The sequence below is a fragment of the Centruroides vittatus genome, unplaced genomic scaffold (assembly GCF_030686945.1).
Source record: "Centruroides vittatus isolate TY-2023 unplaced genomic scaffold, ASM3068694v2 contig_549, whole genome shotgun sequence".
NCBI classification, from domain to species: Eukaryota; Metazoa; Arthropoda; class Arachnida; order Scorpiones; family Buthidae; genus Centruroides; species Centruroides vittatus.
Genome location: NW_027122325.1, coordinates 5,010,174 through 5,026,606, shown reverse-complemented (window position 1 = coordinate 5,026,606; position 16,433 = coordinate 5,010,174). Strand labels below are relative to the sequence as shown.

The 16,433-nt window shown below is 32.2% G+C and overlaps 1 protein-coding gene across 1 annotated transcript in view; it reads right to left on the bottom strand.

Annotated features, from left to right (window-relative positions):
- E(Pc) (Enhancer of Polycomb) overlaps positions 1-16,433 on the bottom strand; it is a 126,233-nt gene that overhangs the window by 97,675 nt on the left and 12,125 nt on the right. The window lies entirely within an intron of this gene.

The window sequence follows — 16,433 nt, the reverse complement described above, 5'->3', positions numbered from 1 at the left end:
CTGTAATAGAATTTCTCATTGCTGAGGGAAAAACTATTGAAAACATTTACAAGTGATTATGTGGTGTCTATGTACTTCAGTGCATCAATTATTTGGCAAAATGAGTGAGGTCAAGAATAACAGGAATGGAAGATCATGAAGTGGTGTGGAGTTGTCATCCCACCACAGTTGTCATGGCATCCAGGATGTAGTACATTGATGAAATGATTTGGAAGTAACAGTGCATTACAAAGTCCAACACTTGTGCATTAGTGCATGGAAGTGTTCACCAATCATCTGTGAATTTGGGTATGCCAAAGTGCATTCCTGATGGGTCCTCAGCAGCTCACAACTGACCAAAAAGCAGCAAGGGAAACCACTGCATCAGAACTGTTGCAGCACTGTGAGTCTAAAGCAGGGATGGGCAACCTGCAACCCCTGGGCCGCATGCGGCCCGCATTCATATATTTTGCGGCCCGCGACGCATAAAATGTGAATAAATATATCAATTTCCCAGCTTAAGGAAGTATGTAGCAAAAATTCAAACGTTATTTTTACAACTTATGTATGTGAATACTTTTTCCCGCAATGAATTTAGTAAAAATTAAAACAAGAAACCGGCTAACAGACATATGGAAACTAATTTAAAACTAGCAGTGACGAATATTTAACCAAATATTTCCAATATATTACATTTACATCAGTTCCAGAAGCTAAATTAAGTATACCTAATCTAATTTATAATTATATATGAATAAATAATTCTGATTTACCAACATTTTTTTCCCTCTTTCTCTTGTATGCGGCCCGCATCAGTTCAAAAGTCTTAAAACGCGGCCCTTACATAGAAAAAGGTTGCCCATCCCTGGTCTAAAGGCAATGAGTTCTTCACCCACACTGCCACTGCATATGAAACATAAGTATACCATTTGAACCTGAATCATCCTCATTCATTACAGAAAAAAAAAAAAAAAAAATCGTTCCATCAGCAGGAAAGATTATAATCACTGTGTTTTAAGACATTCACAATGTTATTTTGATGGATGCCCAAAGGATCAACCACTAACTCAAAAGCTTACACTGCCATGCTGAAAAAGCTGAAGCATTATCAATATGTCAGTCATGAGAAGGACTCGTGTAACTTGCTCCTACAGCACAATAATGTGAGGCTGCATATGTCTGAAGATTCAGGAAAGATCAGAAACTGGGTTTTCCAGTATTTCTGCATCCACCATTGGATTACTAGCTTTTTGGTCCTTTGAAAATACACTTTTTGGGATAAAATTCCAGTCAGATAAAGATGTTGCAAGTGCTATGACGAAGTGGTTGTGTGCACAAGATCAGAACTGGTATCAAGCTGGTATACATGCCCTTTCTCAACACTGGCATATGGCCTAAGTCAAGGATGGAGACTGCTGAAAAATAGTATGAATAGCTGAACGTAGCAGTAGATGCCAGAGTTTTACAATTGTATGTGCCATACTTGCAACAATTAAATAGAAAGAAATTCAAACTGAAATTTACATTTGCTTAATTCCAGTATTACTTTAAAAACAATAAACATTTTCAAACAGTTTAACTATCCCGCTTTAGGTCACTTATATGTGTTCCATTTAGAATTCTCATTCAATAGCATTATACATTTGAACTGTATTCAAATTTCAATTATTTTTGAAATTTACAAAATTTAAATTTTACAATTAATGTTTTCTATATAATTTTATATTAATACCCCATAGTTTAATTGAGTTATTATAATAATCTTTTTTACAGGGTTATCATAAAAAGCTTTCCAAGCACACGATAACAAATTTGCATCTTGTATATTAATGCACACACTGTTCAAGGCAGTTTTAAATATCTCTAACATTTCTAAAAATTTAGTTTTTTCTCTAGTAAAACACTTTTTAATCAATGCTACTTGCTCCAATTTAGCTTCAATTCCTGGTTTTGAGGCATATATTGATAGCACTGTTGTCTGTTTCTCTCTTTCAATATCATATCTGTGGCTCTTATGTAAATTAAATCCTTGTCAAATCTATAATCCTTTAATGGTATGCTATAAATTCCATGAGCCTGTGCTATCCATATATGCCAAATTTATTGATTTATTAATCATCTCAATACAGAACCATATAATTCAGACTTTATATCCAGGGATAAAATTTCAATTTATGATAATGAACTTATGAGAAATCACAATTTAATTTATGACAGCTAACTTAATAACTAAGCACAATCAACAAAACCTTTAACACCCAGTAACCAACTTTAATGTAAAAATTTATGAATGTTTTCGATCTTAAATAATATCTGTATCAGGTCCACTTATGCCACTGAGACCGACATGTAAGCCAACCTCCAGAATGACAAGGTAACCAAATAATGCATCCAAACTGACCACATTAGGACTCTAGAAGTCTTAGAAATATACAAGGCCAACCTGAATGGCAATTGTATTAACTTTAATGAGAGAAAAAGCATCTCATATGCATGGCAATACTTTTATGAAAAACTGGGAAATACCAACATAAATGAGCAATTATTTATTGTGACATCATCACAATGCCAGGCTGCAATTTTTAATTTAGTTAATTTAAAATATACACTTTCCACCTCAAATTAGTAGTGGCTTGCCCCTGTGCATCACACTTTTCCTTTAACAACAGAGTTGTGCCAGTCATCTATTAACTGCTTTCAGGGGAAAAGTTTTGAATTGAAATAACGTGATTTCCAGTTTGCATAGGAAGTTCTTATATCAGGACCACATACCACTAAGGTTTCCATATTTAGTCTTGAATTTCACTACCCAACTCTATTCTCAAGATTAAGGAAAGACAGACAGATAACAGTAGGAATTTATAGGCCTACAATTTTTTCAAATTGGAGCCCAATTAATTGTTATTAGTGACAAGACTGTCTTGTTTATAAAATCATACTGCCTGCTGTCTTATCAGCTTAAAGGTGTGAAGGAATATATGTCAGGAGTTGAAATTTGGCACAAAGTATTAGATGCCCAAATCATGCATGCATAAAAAAAACCAGACTTGTAGGTAGTCAGGGGACTGAGAACCAAAACACAATAAAATACAAAATGGCGACACTCTCTACAAACAGGCAGTAGTGCGAGATTTGCGTAAGCATTGCTCATTGGTTAGTTGGGAATACAAATATTGTGAAATTGAATTTTGACAAACATGTGCGTTGGGAAGTTCGAAAAACAAATGTTGCTAAATCGAATTTTGACAAACGAATCTTTGAAAAAAAACCCATTTACCTGTCCCGTGTTGTTCCCCACATATTTCTGGTCTCCATGTGATAACCTTGACCAATTGACCAGAGATATCTTGTTTCATCATCGGAACTTTTTGAAACTAGATGTCACGTCGTTATAATTTTATATTAAAACTAACTTCCAAAATAGAATTATTTTTTCTTTTTACATTTATTAATATATATATATATATATTTCGTTTGTGCAAAATAAAAAAATAATTGCAAACGATACAATAGCCACCATTATTTTTTTCAAAAACGAGAAATTTTTGCATTGACAAAAATTCAACCTGGGGCGTCATGCAACGGAGAGAAATTTCAACATTCGATAGGTTAATTTCAATGAAAATGCATCGTGGAAGACCTTGTGGTGGTGGCTGTCGCCGGCGAAGTTTGAATGATCGTGCTCAAAACCAGCGATACCAAAGATGATTGGAGAATGAGAAAGAGGCCCATCGTGAGTGTCGAAGTGATCCTGCTTAGTAGTGAGTCTCCGAGACATAGTCTTGTCCCAAATATGGCCTTGCCATTTTACTTGTTTTGTAATATTTTATGTCCAACATTTCTGTCTATTTTAATTTTATACATCTTAATACCACCACCAATTATTAATATATAAAATTTTTGTTCTAATAATTTTAAAAATTTTTGGAAAGTTAAGTTCTACACATTTCAATTTAGAATATTGTTGCTTAAGATCAAAAACTTTATCAATTTTTGCCTTAAAGTTGGTTACTGGATGTTAAAGGTTTTGTTGATTGTGCTTAGTAATTCAATCCAGTTATTAAGAAGGTAATTTTGTTTAACTTAATGACAGTTTTCTAAAAATCAGTTATATTGAAAAAGCAGGAATCTGTGTAAATCAGAATAAAAGACTAATATTTAAATAAGATAAATTTAGTTTTTTTAAGTTGATTTAAAAAATTTTAAAATATTTAAGAATTTCTAATATTTGGTTATTTACCTTAATCTGAATTATGTTAAGTACAAAAATTTTATCACTGTTCAGCACTAACTGTTAAGTGGCATTTGGCATACTATACACAAATATGTAAATGTTGGATAATTTGGAACTCAATAATTTTAAGTTGTTATTTTGTCCCTTGAATTTCAAACTAATGAGGATTTCCTATACACAGTAAATCCTCACTTATCATCTTTTAAGTACAATAGAGCATCGATTATCCGAAACAATTCAGGACTGGGATTGTTCGGATAACTGATCATTTACGAAAAAATTTATTAAATACAAAACTGTACTGTATATAATTTGTATCACATGCCTTACAAATACATACCTTACATAACATAGTACATTAAACTAGGCCTACAGTTTAGGTTGGCAGGGAGAGGGAAAGTGCAGGATCCTGATAGTTAATGAAGAACTTAACCTAAAATGATTTATGTTGGGGTAACTAGGAGAAATTTAAAAACCAGAGTTAAAGAACACCAATATGATGTAAGTAAAAGAAAAGAAAACATGGCATTGGCAGCAATCACAAACATACAAGAAACTTTGGTAATTTGAGAGGAATCTAAAATTATTAATGAACTGCACTTGCCCTCAACAGCCATAAATAAAAAAAAAAAATTGTGATTTTTAAACACAAACTTAGAAATGAATGTGTTAATTGCAAGGATGTAGAGTGATTTCCAACAGCATGGAGATACATGATTACAAAAGAACTTGGGATGAGTAAAACATCTTGTAGTATGCCCATCAATACTGGGCAGCTGGCAGTCTTAAATATTACATAGTTATGTTATTGTATTAATTTTTTTGGAATAGTTTATTGTTATTATAATAATCGGAATTTTCAATTTATTGTAAAAATTTGTTAACTGTATTCGTATTCGTTTTCTTGATGTTAATTCCATTTTAAAAATTTTTGAAGAAATGTTCCATGTTAAGTTGTTCCAAATTCGAACACTATTTGCCTGACAATGGCTCATTGATAGAGCTGAAAAACATTTAGTAAAGTGATCTAACTACTCCAGTGTTAAGGTGTTGTTTGTATTTAGTTCAAAATAGAAGCTGGGTTATAATGAATTGTCATCCAATGTATGCTGAAAAAGATATTACTAATTTTGAAAGAAAACCATTCAATCACCTCAAAAAATATAAGAAAAATTTTGATTATTCAAACAAAGTATAAAAGGAAATAATGCTTTTAAATCAATAATTGGAAGCATCACAGAATAAAGCAGACAAATGCCAAACACAGCAAATACTACCCACCCTTGAAAATCTAGTTGACTGCACAAAAAGCAGTTGGTTGAGAGCTCTGATCATTGGACAAAGGAAATTAATCATAAAATAAAAACAATAAATCACATTTATTTCTACACTTAATTTACACAATTGGGACAGTTCGTAAATACCTACAATCAAATTATGGTGGCCAGTGAGTACAGGAATGAACAAGTTTCTACATTACAGAGTAAAAAAAATGAAGTAAAAAAGTAATGTGATCTTTAGTTTTGATTTCATTAATTATTATTTTGAATTCAATTTAATAATTATTTAATAAAAATTATTAAAATTATTAAATTTAATTCAAAAATTACTGTAAATATTAGTTAATGTTAGTATAAAATAGCAGTCTAACCACTTACCATTAGGTACTTATTTTATATTAATTATTAATAGTTGGCCAAACTATAATTAGAATAATCTGGAAATGAATATGATTATTATAGAATATTTGGGCTTAGTTATTTGTGTATAGTCATATGATTTAAACTTGTTAATTCTAAAGCTGGAACTCTCTTCTAAATACTAAAATTTACACCCTAATAGAACCTGAATAATAACAACTTTAATAATAGAATTTATAGCCATTCAAACCTTTGAATCTGCTTAACCTGAGGCAGGCCACTGAAGATAGCTGAAATCTTTAGTTTTTAATCAGTGAATGCAGGAAAGTGAGAGGAAGGTGTGAATTTTAGTACTTACATAATAATTTAACAGAAATAAAACAGAAAAAGCAATATTTTAAGACTGGAGATGGCAAATTCTAAACTACATACTAGTAATTATCTTATTGGCATGAGATATACTAAGATTTTATTTTTATTCTTGCAATTTTATGCAGGATATATACCAGGGGTGGGCAAGCAAGAGTTCAGTGGGAGCCGAAATGTAGGTTTTACAAAATGCATGGGAGTCGCAGTTCTGTACTGTCGTGGTGGATAGTATGGTAAGGCGCGTGATTTTATTATATAATATAAATATAATATAAAACAAATATTGAATGTTTTTAATAAAAATATTTTCACAAAATTATAAATATAAAAATGTAAAAATAATAATAAAAAACAGAAATTAACACTTTCAGCAAGAGCCGCACGAAACTCAAAAAGAGCCGCATTTGCCCATGTCTGGTATATACTATTGCAGGTTATCTATATGAAATTATGGTATGAGAAAAGTAACTCAAGTCTTACATTTTTCAAATCTGGAGCTGTTTCTCAAAACTTTGCAGATATTTTCCAGACCAAAAATGGAGAACTTTTTTTAATTAGGAGACCACATCCCATCTCAGAGGAATCTCATAAAATTTCTTGTTGTGTTACAGGCTGCATAAGTGAATAAGTTCAGCAATCATGCACAAAAAATAAATATATTATAATACACAGGATGTTTATAAATGATTGTCCTGATTATAATGTACTCTAATTTTGTAATGTTAAATTCTGCTTCAGTTTTCCCATCACAATCTTGTATCAGATTGTAACAAATTCCATCCAATGCATTTAGCAACAAGTTTGAACACATTTTACAGTGAAGTCTTGCAAGCACGATGCATAATATGATACAGTAGAGCATCGATTATCCGACCCCCGATTAACCGACCGCATTCTAGTCGGCAAATTCAAATGTCCGCTAGTGATGTGGCGCTACAATATTTGGTTATGTCTTGGCTACTTTAATATTATTTTTGTTAAATTTTTGCATGTTTTAGCTGGCAGCACTGGCTCGACTGTGAAAGGGAGGCTAGTATTTAAACCAGGCCTAATACACTAAACTAATAATGTATTTTTTCATACTTTTCAGTTATCCGACCAACCCCAGTCCCCAATTGAGTCGGATAATCGATGCTCTACTGTATATTGTTTATTCACAGTGCAAATTTTCAAGTGTGTACATCACTCCAATTTTGTTTTATGCTTTATCAAAAATGGAAGTGACCAAAGAACATATTTGACATGTTATTCTTTAGAGTACAACAAAGAAAATAATGCAAGACACTGAATAATTCTACCCAATTCACTTGCATTATTTTAAATGAGTGAATGAATGTGTTAAAGATGGCTGTAAAGTTTTAATACAGAGGACCTAAAAACTCTGATGAAAAATAAACCCTCCACAATAGTATGAGAATTTGCACAAGAACTGGATGTAAGTCATACAATCATTCATTGGCATTTGAAACAACTGAAACAAGCAATTATTTATTGTGACATCATCATAATGATAGACTGCAATTTTTAAATCATATTCTTAATTTATTCAATTTAAAATATATGTTTTCCATTTCAAATTTGTAGTGTCTTGCCCCTGTACATCATACTTTTCCTGGTAACAACACAGTTATGCCAGTTATCTATGTAACTCTATTCACAGGAAAATTTTTGAATTGAATTCACCCGACTTCCAGTCTAGACTGGGTGTTCATATGTAGTTTCTAAGTGAAGTTTCTTTTCTAAGCGAAGCACATTTTAGTATTGTCATTACAAGCGCTAGTCAAATAGTTTTGTGCTAAATTGTCATCAAAGACGGGACAACACAGCTGACGAACTACAACTTGTGTTAAAAATTGCCAACCAGAAAAAGTTCTCAGTATTTCGTTTTAATGTCCAAAGACAATTTCGTAAAGTACGGGATATAGGCCATGTAACGAATGTCCTGGTCAAAACCAAATAATTATAATAAACATGAGAATATTTTGCTAACTGTGTATTGAATAAAATTGACAAGAATAATCCAGTTTTTGCAGAATTACTGTCTTTTGGATGAGACCTCATTCTTCATGTAGTGAATTGACACAATAGGGTAGATGTACCAGTTTTGGCCAGTGTACCAGTTCTGGCCAGAAAACAAATTTAACTTAAAAATATAATCACCACATATTCAAACCTGTCCAATGAAACAAACTTTTACTGTTAACTGTGTGAACAGTTAACAATAAAAGTTTGTTTCATTTGTGATTATATTTTTAAATTAAATTTGTTTTCTGGCCAGAACTGGTACTACACTGGCCAAAACTGGTACATCTACCCTATGCATATTTGGGGATCTGAAAGCTCACATATGGTAAGAAAGCAGATTCATGACAGTCATAAAACCATTATGTAGTGTGTCCTTTATATGATTAGTGAAAATATGTTTCTAGACATGCTCATTAATTATTCTATATCTAAATTGGAACAGAGACAGTCTAATGTTATTTTCAAGCTGGATGGAAAATATGCTCATTAGATGAGACATTTCCACTATTGGATAGGCAGGGATGGGTCATCAGAGAATTATAAAATACATATTGTCACAGAACAGGAACTACAAAAGCATAGAAGATCAAAGAGAAAAAGATCAAGAAAGACTTAAAAATGTTGGAGATAAAATACATCAGGATTGATTGGTCAACTGATTAACCAATCAATCCTGATGTATTTTATCTCCAACATTTTTAAGTCTTTCTTGATCTTTTTCTCTTTGATCTTCTATGCTTTTGTAGTTCCTGTTTATTAGTACAAGAATCATCAAACTACACCATATCTCCAAGAAAATAAACAAACAAACAAACAAACAAAACTTAGTAAATCATTTATAAAATAATAAATAAATTCTAAATCAACACAATAACAAGACATGTTAATAAAAATTAATTTCTGTATTAAAGACTAACAGCAACAGCAGCTGCAACAGAGTGTAAAACCTATGGCAAAAATATGGAATCATTTCATCATGACAATGTTTCTGAATACATTAATTTCTATGATAGTTTATATTTATATGTTAATTTATATGATGTTACTTTGATTATCTGTCATACAATCAAAGTAACATCATATAAATTAAGCACATAATGTTTTAAATATTACATATAGAAAAAAAATTTTGGAATCATGCTAAACTAAAGAAAAAATTATGGAATTGATCAACTTAAGAAACTTAAAAAATTCTGGATTTTAAAAACATACTTAGTAGGTTTAGGCAAAGAAAAGCTTACTGAATGAGGTCATAATTGCAACTTAAAATCAATGAATAATCTGCAACCTCTTTCAAATTGATTTTAAAATAGATAACCTGTAAATTATTTGAAGGAAATTACTTATTTTCAAGAAATTATACTGCAGGAAAGTACGTATTTGTTTTATATATATCTATTATTTTTTACTTTTAGTCTGATACAGTATTATATTAATTATATTCCTGACAGGTATGATTCCCAATAATTTTTGTACCTAAACTTATTTTTGACCCCAGCTGAGACACATTGTTAGATGCAGCTAGAGTGGTTAGAAATCTGTTGTATATTTCTGAAGTTACATATTAAATAAGTATTAACAGAGATAAAATTAAAATTTTTTTTATAAAATATTGAAAGTAGAGTATATCACATATGGCTCCCACCTGCTGTTAGTCAAATATTTTTTACAAATAAAACTATTTGTTTGACTAACAAAATCACACATCCATCAAATGCAAGAGAATTTCCCATCAGACCTGGGGTCCTATTCCGAGCTCTTCCAATAACTGAACGAGAGCAATACACTAGACATTCGATAAGTCCCTTACTGAAAGGCAGTTAACGAACCTTAGACAAATCGCTATTCTGTGCTCCACATTAAGTGGGTTTTGCTATGGGTAGTCGGCCAAGATGCATATGAGTTCCATGTTATCGATAGCTGTTACATTTTAACCAATCACAGTTTAGTTAACATTGTATTTTTTGTCACGTGACTGCAACCCACAGTTTTCTAAGCAAAGCACATTTTAGTATTGTCATTACAAGTGCTAGTCAAATAGTTTTGTGCTAAATTGTCATCAAAGAAGGGACAACACAGCCGACAAACTACAACTTGTCAGTTTGAAATATTAGTTAAAACACTTTGGTTCTAGCCAGGGCTGGATTTAGGCATTTCAAGGCCCAAAGCTGAACTCTGTGTGAGCCCCTTTACCAACCCTTTACAATTCTAGAAGTCAATCATATAAAAAAGAGAATTAACATAAACATATTAATTTTAATAATAAATGTTTTGTTGTTAAAAAGTATTTGCAACATATTATAAAATAAGGTACAATTTATAGAAGGAACCACTAAAACTTTCATTTGTCATTTTTTGATCACTAAAAGCTACTAAAAGCTAAGAAAAGCTACCTATAAAAACCATATAAATTTTGTAGTAAAAAGAAGAAATCACTAGAAATGTAATATAAACAATATTGGTATTAATGTAATTAAATACTACAAAAAATAAAAAGTAAAGTATAGTTTGTTGATTTGGAGAAAAACTCATTTATATCAAAATTCAATTTTTTGTAGAAAGTTTTGAGCTCCCTTCAAACTCGAGGCCCTAATTTTCTCCCTCTCCAATTGCTGGTGAAGTAATATCATCCTTATGCCTAAAGCGGCAATGTTCTTTTTACTTTTGTTACATTCCTAATGGCAGCTTGAGAGTGATCGATAACAAAAGCTTAGTTATCGCATGTGGCTATCAGAACCAAAAACAAAACGTACCACTTGGAATAGCATTTTCACAGTTGATTAAACACGAATCTCATGGTTCTGATAGAAGCTGGTTTTTATCGTATTCGTTAGCACGACATAACTCAGAATAGGTCCTCTGATGTGATGTTTTCTAGAGGCAATTCAAATGCCTAACAACCAGTATGGAATGGTCATTAACTGACAACCTACTAGTGAATTATGTGTTAACGACCACACCCTCTCATTTTCCATAAGCTTTTGCCATCTCATTGGTAAGATGTGAATTATGTTATTTCATATAATCAGTGCTTTGTTAGTAAATATTAGAGATATAGATACTTATCTACAGTGTTTGTTATTAGGTTGTAGACCTGCTAACATTGAAACATTTCAGGTTGGTGACCATTCAAGCAAAAAGTCTAGTGCTCATTGTGTCTACCAACATACTAACAAGTGTGACAATAAACTTAATATTGTATTAAGAAGAGTAATACATTTAGCAGTTTGTTCTCATAACAATGTATAATGTTAACTTAACTTTATCATTAAAGATATAACTATATATATAAAACTACTTGTCCTGACTGACTGACTGAATCATCATCGCCCAGAGCAAACCGCTGAGCCTAAAGTGGTAAAATTTGGTACACAGGGTACGTCATGGATTTTTCGGACTTTTAGGAAGGGATTTTTCGAAATTCCCCCATGGGGGGAGAGAGAGAGCATTAAGTCTTAACCGGAAGAATGGCATCTACTGTACTATTTCAGATGCGATTTTTTGTTTCTGATGGTAATAACTTAATTTCCAAACATACAATATTCACATATTACGATTTTTTAACCAAACGTTCGAACCGTTTAAATTCGAATTTGTTATTACATATTTGTTCGATTATAATGTGGCCGTCTAACCTTTTTGCCATTTTGCCCTTGGGTAGGATTATCTTTTCCACGAAAATAAGTAAAACAAAAGACGGTGTGGGGCCCTGGGGCCAAACGGACAGAGAAAAAGTCACTTTTGGTGAAAACCTCGCAGAAGTAGGGAGGGAAAAATATTGCTCCAGACCTTGAGAAGGACGATCCGAGACTGAGAGGTGCCAAAGAAGTTAGAAAGGAATAATAGACTATGGACAGAAAACCTTGAGGACAAACGACGGAGTCAAAAATAGACGAAAAGTCTACGACAAGAAGAGGGTCACGAAGAAAGGAGAGTTTCGAAGTAGTATCCTATCCAAGAACACGTCGCTACAAAAAACCCTGGGTATTTCTATTCCTTTCCTATCACTTTTGCTTTTTCCCATTTTCCTTAATTGTAAGAAAGTTATAAGTTAGTAAAGCTGATACGACCTGCATTTGATTGTCGTGCATGTGAGAATTTTGTGTGTTTAGATTGTTATAAATTAAATAATTACTATGGTGTCTGAAATTACGTCAGCCACAATTTTACTTTGTTAATTTTTTAAAAAATATTATTGTGATAGTGGCGAAACACCAGAGGACATTTTACCATTTTTGCATGTTTGTTGCAGAGGCAGTTGTCTAAAAGGGAAGGTCATCTCCGTAATTTTTGTAATTTCCGATGGACTACTGATGGTGTGCAACAACAAAGGTTTTATCTTTGTGAATGCTCCGTATTTTTACATTTTATTATTTACTTAAATTTAGGGAGTTTCAGATAACATCATTTATGTTAAAAAAAAAAATTAAACTCAGATTTATCATATCTCAAAATCCCATAATATTTGAAACTTGAATTTAGGTGCATTAGCAGTCTATAGTTTGAAACAAACAAAAATCAGTAATTTTACCAAATTAGTAACAACTAATAATTGAGAACCTTAGTGAAGTACTGAGGGAGGGTTATTTCTATCAAACTGCAAAATCCGAGCAGGCGAAGCCACAGGTAACAGCTAGTTTTTTTTTATAAAACTGAACTTTGTCATTGGCCTCAAATATATACAGTGGATGATTGGTTAACGAACATAATCCGTTCCAAGACTTTGTTCGCTATCCGAATTGCTCGTTAACCGATTATCGATTTACCATAGGTTTTTATGAGAATTTGATTAATTCGTTCTGGAGACTTCAAGAAATAAAAATATATATACTTTCTTATTACGTTTATTTATATGTAATAATAAAAATACATATATACACAGTTATATTTATTCTGTTTGTAGGGGTTAAAGAATCTGTCTAATCTTGATTGCTTTTCTTTCTTCTTCAGGATTTTTCAGAAGTAATTAATAGCATTGTAATTGTAGAGATCCCTCAGCCTATTAACCTCAACCTAGTTTGGATGCCATTCTAAGACCGTCGTTCTGACATCCTCTCACTTCTTCAAAAGATGTTTAAGAGCAGATATCGGCATTAATCCTTTTTTTCAGAAGAAAACATATCTCGCTGAGTTTTTTAGTGTTCTTCATTCAAGAGTTCTTGGCATTCTTCTGTCATCAAATCTGTTTCAGGTCCATTAAGAGTGCTTCAATGTTCTTTATTTCTTAGATGTGATTTTTGTTACTCGTTTAGCTGAGTCTTCTTGATTATACTGTATCTTTCTTAAATAAAATTGAACTGCAGCCTACTGTAAACCTGTTCAAGCCATACAGCCCAGGAACATCAAACATCTTCTGCCCACTCTCTACCTTTGCTGTTATACTCTCACCTTTCAAAAATAAAAACCGATACAAAACTTAATGAGTGCCCACCCGAATACTATAAAAGAATTGTTTCTGTCAGAAAAATAAAAGGCTGGAATTACAAAGGACAGTTTCAAAGTTTAGACGAATATTATCCGATCAGTATATACCAGGTTGAGCATCGATGTTGACATCTCCTGCGCTACGAAAAATTTCAAATTTTTGCCCAAAGACAAGGGAAGATCAACTGGTATTCATTATTTTATGTTGCTTCTTCTTATGCTTGTTCTGTGAGGTGTTCGTTGTCTGATCATAAAAATCTTCCGCAAAAGTGTTCATTATCTGATTTGTTCATTAACCGATCACCCACTGTATTTCAATTCAGAAGATGACTGGAGATCTATTAACTCATCTGCAAATCTGCTGGAGCTGATTCCAAAACGATGTCAAATGGACATAAGAAAATATTAAATATATTCTCATGATTTTTTAAATATGAAACTCTCTCCTGAAATTCTCTTAGTAAATTAGTAATTTCTTAAGCATGTTTAGAAAAATGTTTTTTGTCAATATTATATTTATGTAATAAAGAAAAGTGGACTGCATTTTTTAATTTTAACTGACTTTCATAAAGTTTCAGTTTTGCTATGAATGCTTTTATATTTTGATAACAATCTGTGATGAATTTGTTTTACCTTGAAGCTGCTTGTTAAGTTTGTTTAATTTCATTATGATATCTGTAAGGAAATAAACAAACACAAAAGCCACTGTCCATCATATAATTCAGAAACATTCTCGTCATTTTCATTCATAAAAATTCAAATTTCTTCCCTCAAATTCCAAAATATTTCTAAGAATTTTCCATGACTTAATAATCAAATTTTCGCATAAAAAAGCAAATCACTATACTCAGATTCCAATTCTTGAAGATAATCCTGAATTTGCCGATGCTTCAAAGAATTATTTTTTATTGCCATATACCAAAATGCAAATTTAAAAACTTTTTGTTGTTGTAAACATACTGAATAAATACATATGCAGCATGTATGGTACATACATATATAGTATATGTAATACATTTGAAACTTTGTTAAAAAATATTTAATAACTGCTTTAATTTCTGAGTGAAGGTGATAAGGTGTTATACATCATATTAATGTATTTAACTATACATGTGATATTTCATTGTAACAAAAATTTATGCAAGATAATTATGGTTTTAAAAGGTCCATACAAAAACATTGACTGGGCTGCTGGACATAGTGGTACTAGATATCACAAGCAAGAACTTAAATCTAGCTTAATGCATCTGACAAGTCATACTTGTGAATGAGAAATGTCTGTCAATAAAGAATATGATCTCCTCTTACACTAAGGATGGATGCACCCATGCAGTGTGGCAATGAAAAACGATATTACAAACACATCTTCACGGCACAGCAGCACAACCACACAAGTGGCAACCTGAATAGATTTTGGCGCATGCATACAGTATTCAAAAAGGGGAAAAATTTTGACACTGCTGTTATCCACACGTTTACAACTTTTGTTTTGTACGGCTTGCTTTATTTAGCTAGAAGATTTTGTCAAAGATTCAAATGAAGATTTTGGATTAGAGATATTTTCTTGGATCAAGAAAGAACTGCTGTATAAAATATACTTATTCCTTGATTAAGATCTCTTGATAAAGAATACTATTTTGAGTAAGATTTGTTTGTTTTATCTTTGAATTAAATTATATATGATTATTTGTGTAGAATTTGTGTTAAATTTATTATCCTTTCCTCTTTATTCTAATGTCAGTTATCTCAGTTAATTGTGTCGAACTTTCCACCACTAAAACACGTGATTCTATTTTCTCATGTACAGTACAGTACCTACCAGATAAACTGTTATTGGCTGATAGAAAGCATCTTGTCAGCCGCCACTGCATAAGATAGAATTCAACCAACTTCTGTGGCACAAGAAAAGTGGAAAAATTGACTTCTGCAGCAAAAAAAGTGACATCATTCTGCTGCTTTTCACTGCCGTGCCGCATGTGTGCATCCTCCTTAATGCAGATTGCATGTTTATTTGTAACTGGACATTTCATCCATAAGAACAAATTCAGAACTGCACCCACATAAGATCAAACATATGAGTCAAGGATTTCATTCCAATATCTTTAGCCTGTCACAATACCACCAAAGAAGACAATAGAGATCAGTAGTCCATCTAAGGAAATCCCAACCCATAGAGATGCCACCACTAGAAAAAGAATGCTGCTGAATGATGTAAATCACTTAATATCATGTACCGGTACCAGTCTCTCTCCAAATAAAAGTCCATCAATCATCTGATTGCAAAGCGAATTGTTACTCATTGATGAACAGGACACTGTGCCAATTGTCTATAGTTCTAATCCAAGTGACAAGTTCCTGACACCATTTTAAACAGGCTGCTCTGTGTTTGGCAGACAATGGAACACAAATGTTTCTTCATGCATAAAAGCAGGGATGCACAACCTGTGAAAGATGTCTATGATACTCTGAAACTTAATAAACTGTCATGGACTCAACCATCAACTCTTCACATCATTTCTTGAAGAAATAGATGCTAATTACGCTGACCTGCCCATGTATACTGAAGTTCATTGGCTGAGCAATGTGACAGTCCTCAAGAGATTTGTGGAGATATTGGGGCCTATTATCACTTTCCTCAGAATGACCAAGTATTTTCAAGTCCCATATGCAATCAGAGAACTTTACACACTTTCCACATTGCAAAGCCATGAAAGAGAAATACCCACATATGAAGATGGATTACTCTGAACAAGTTAACACTC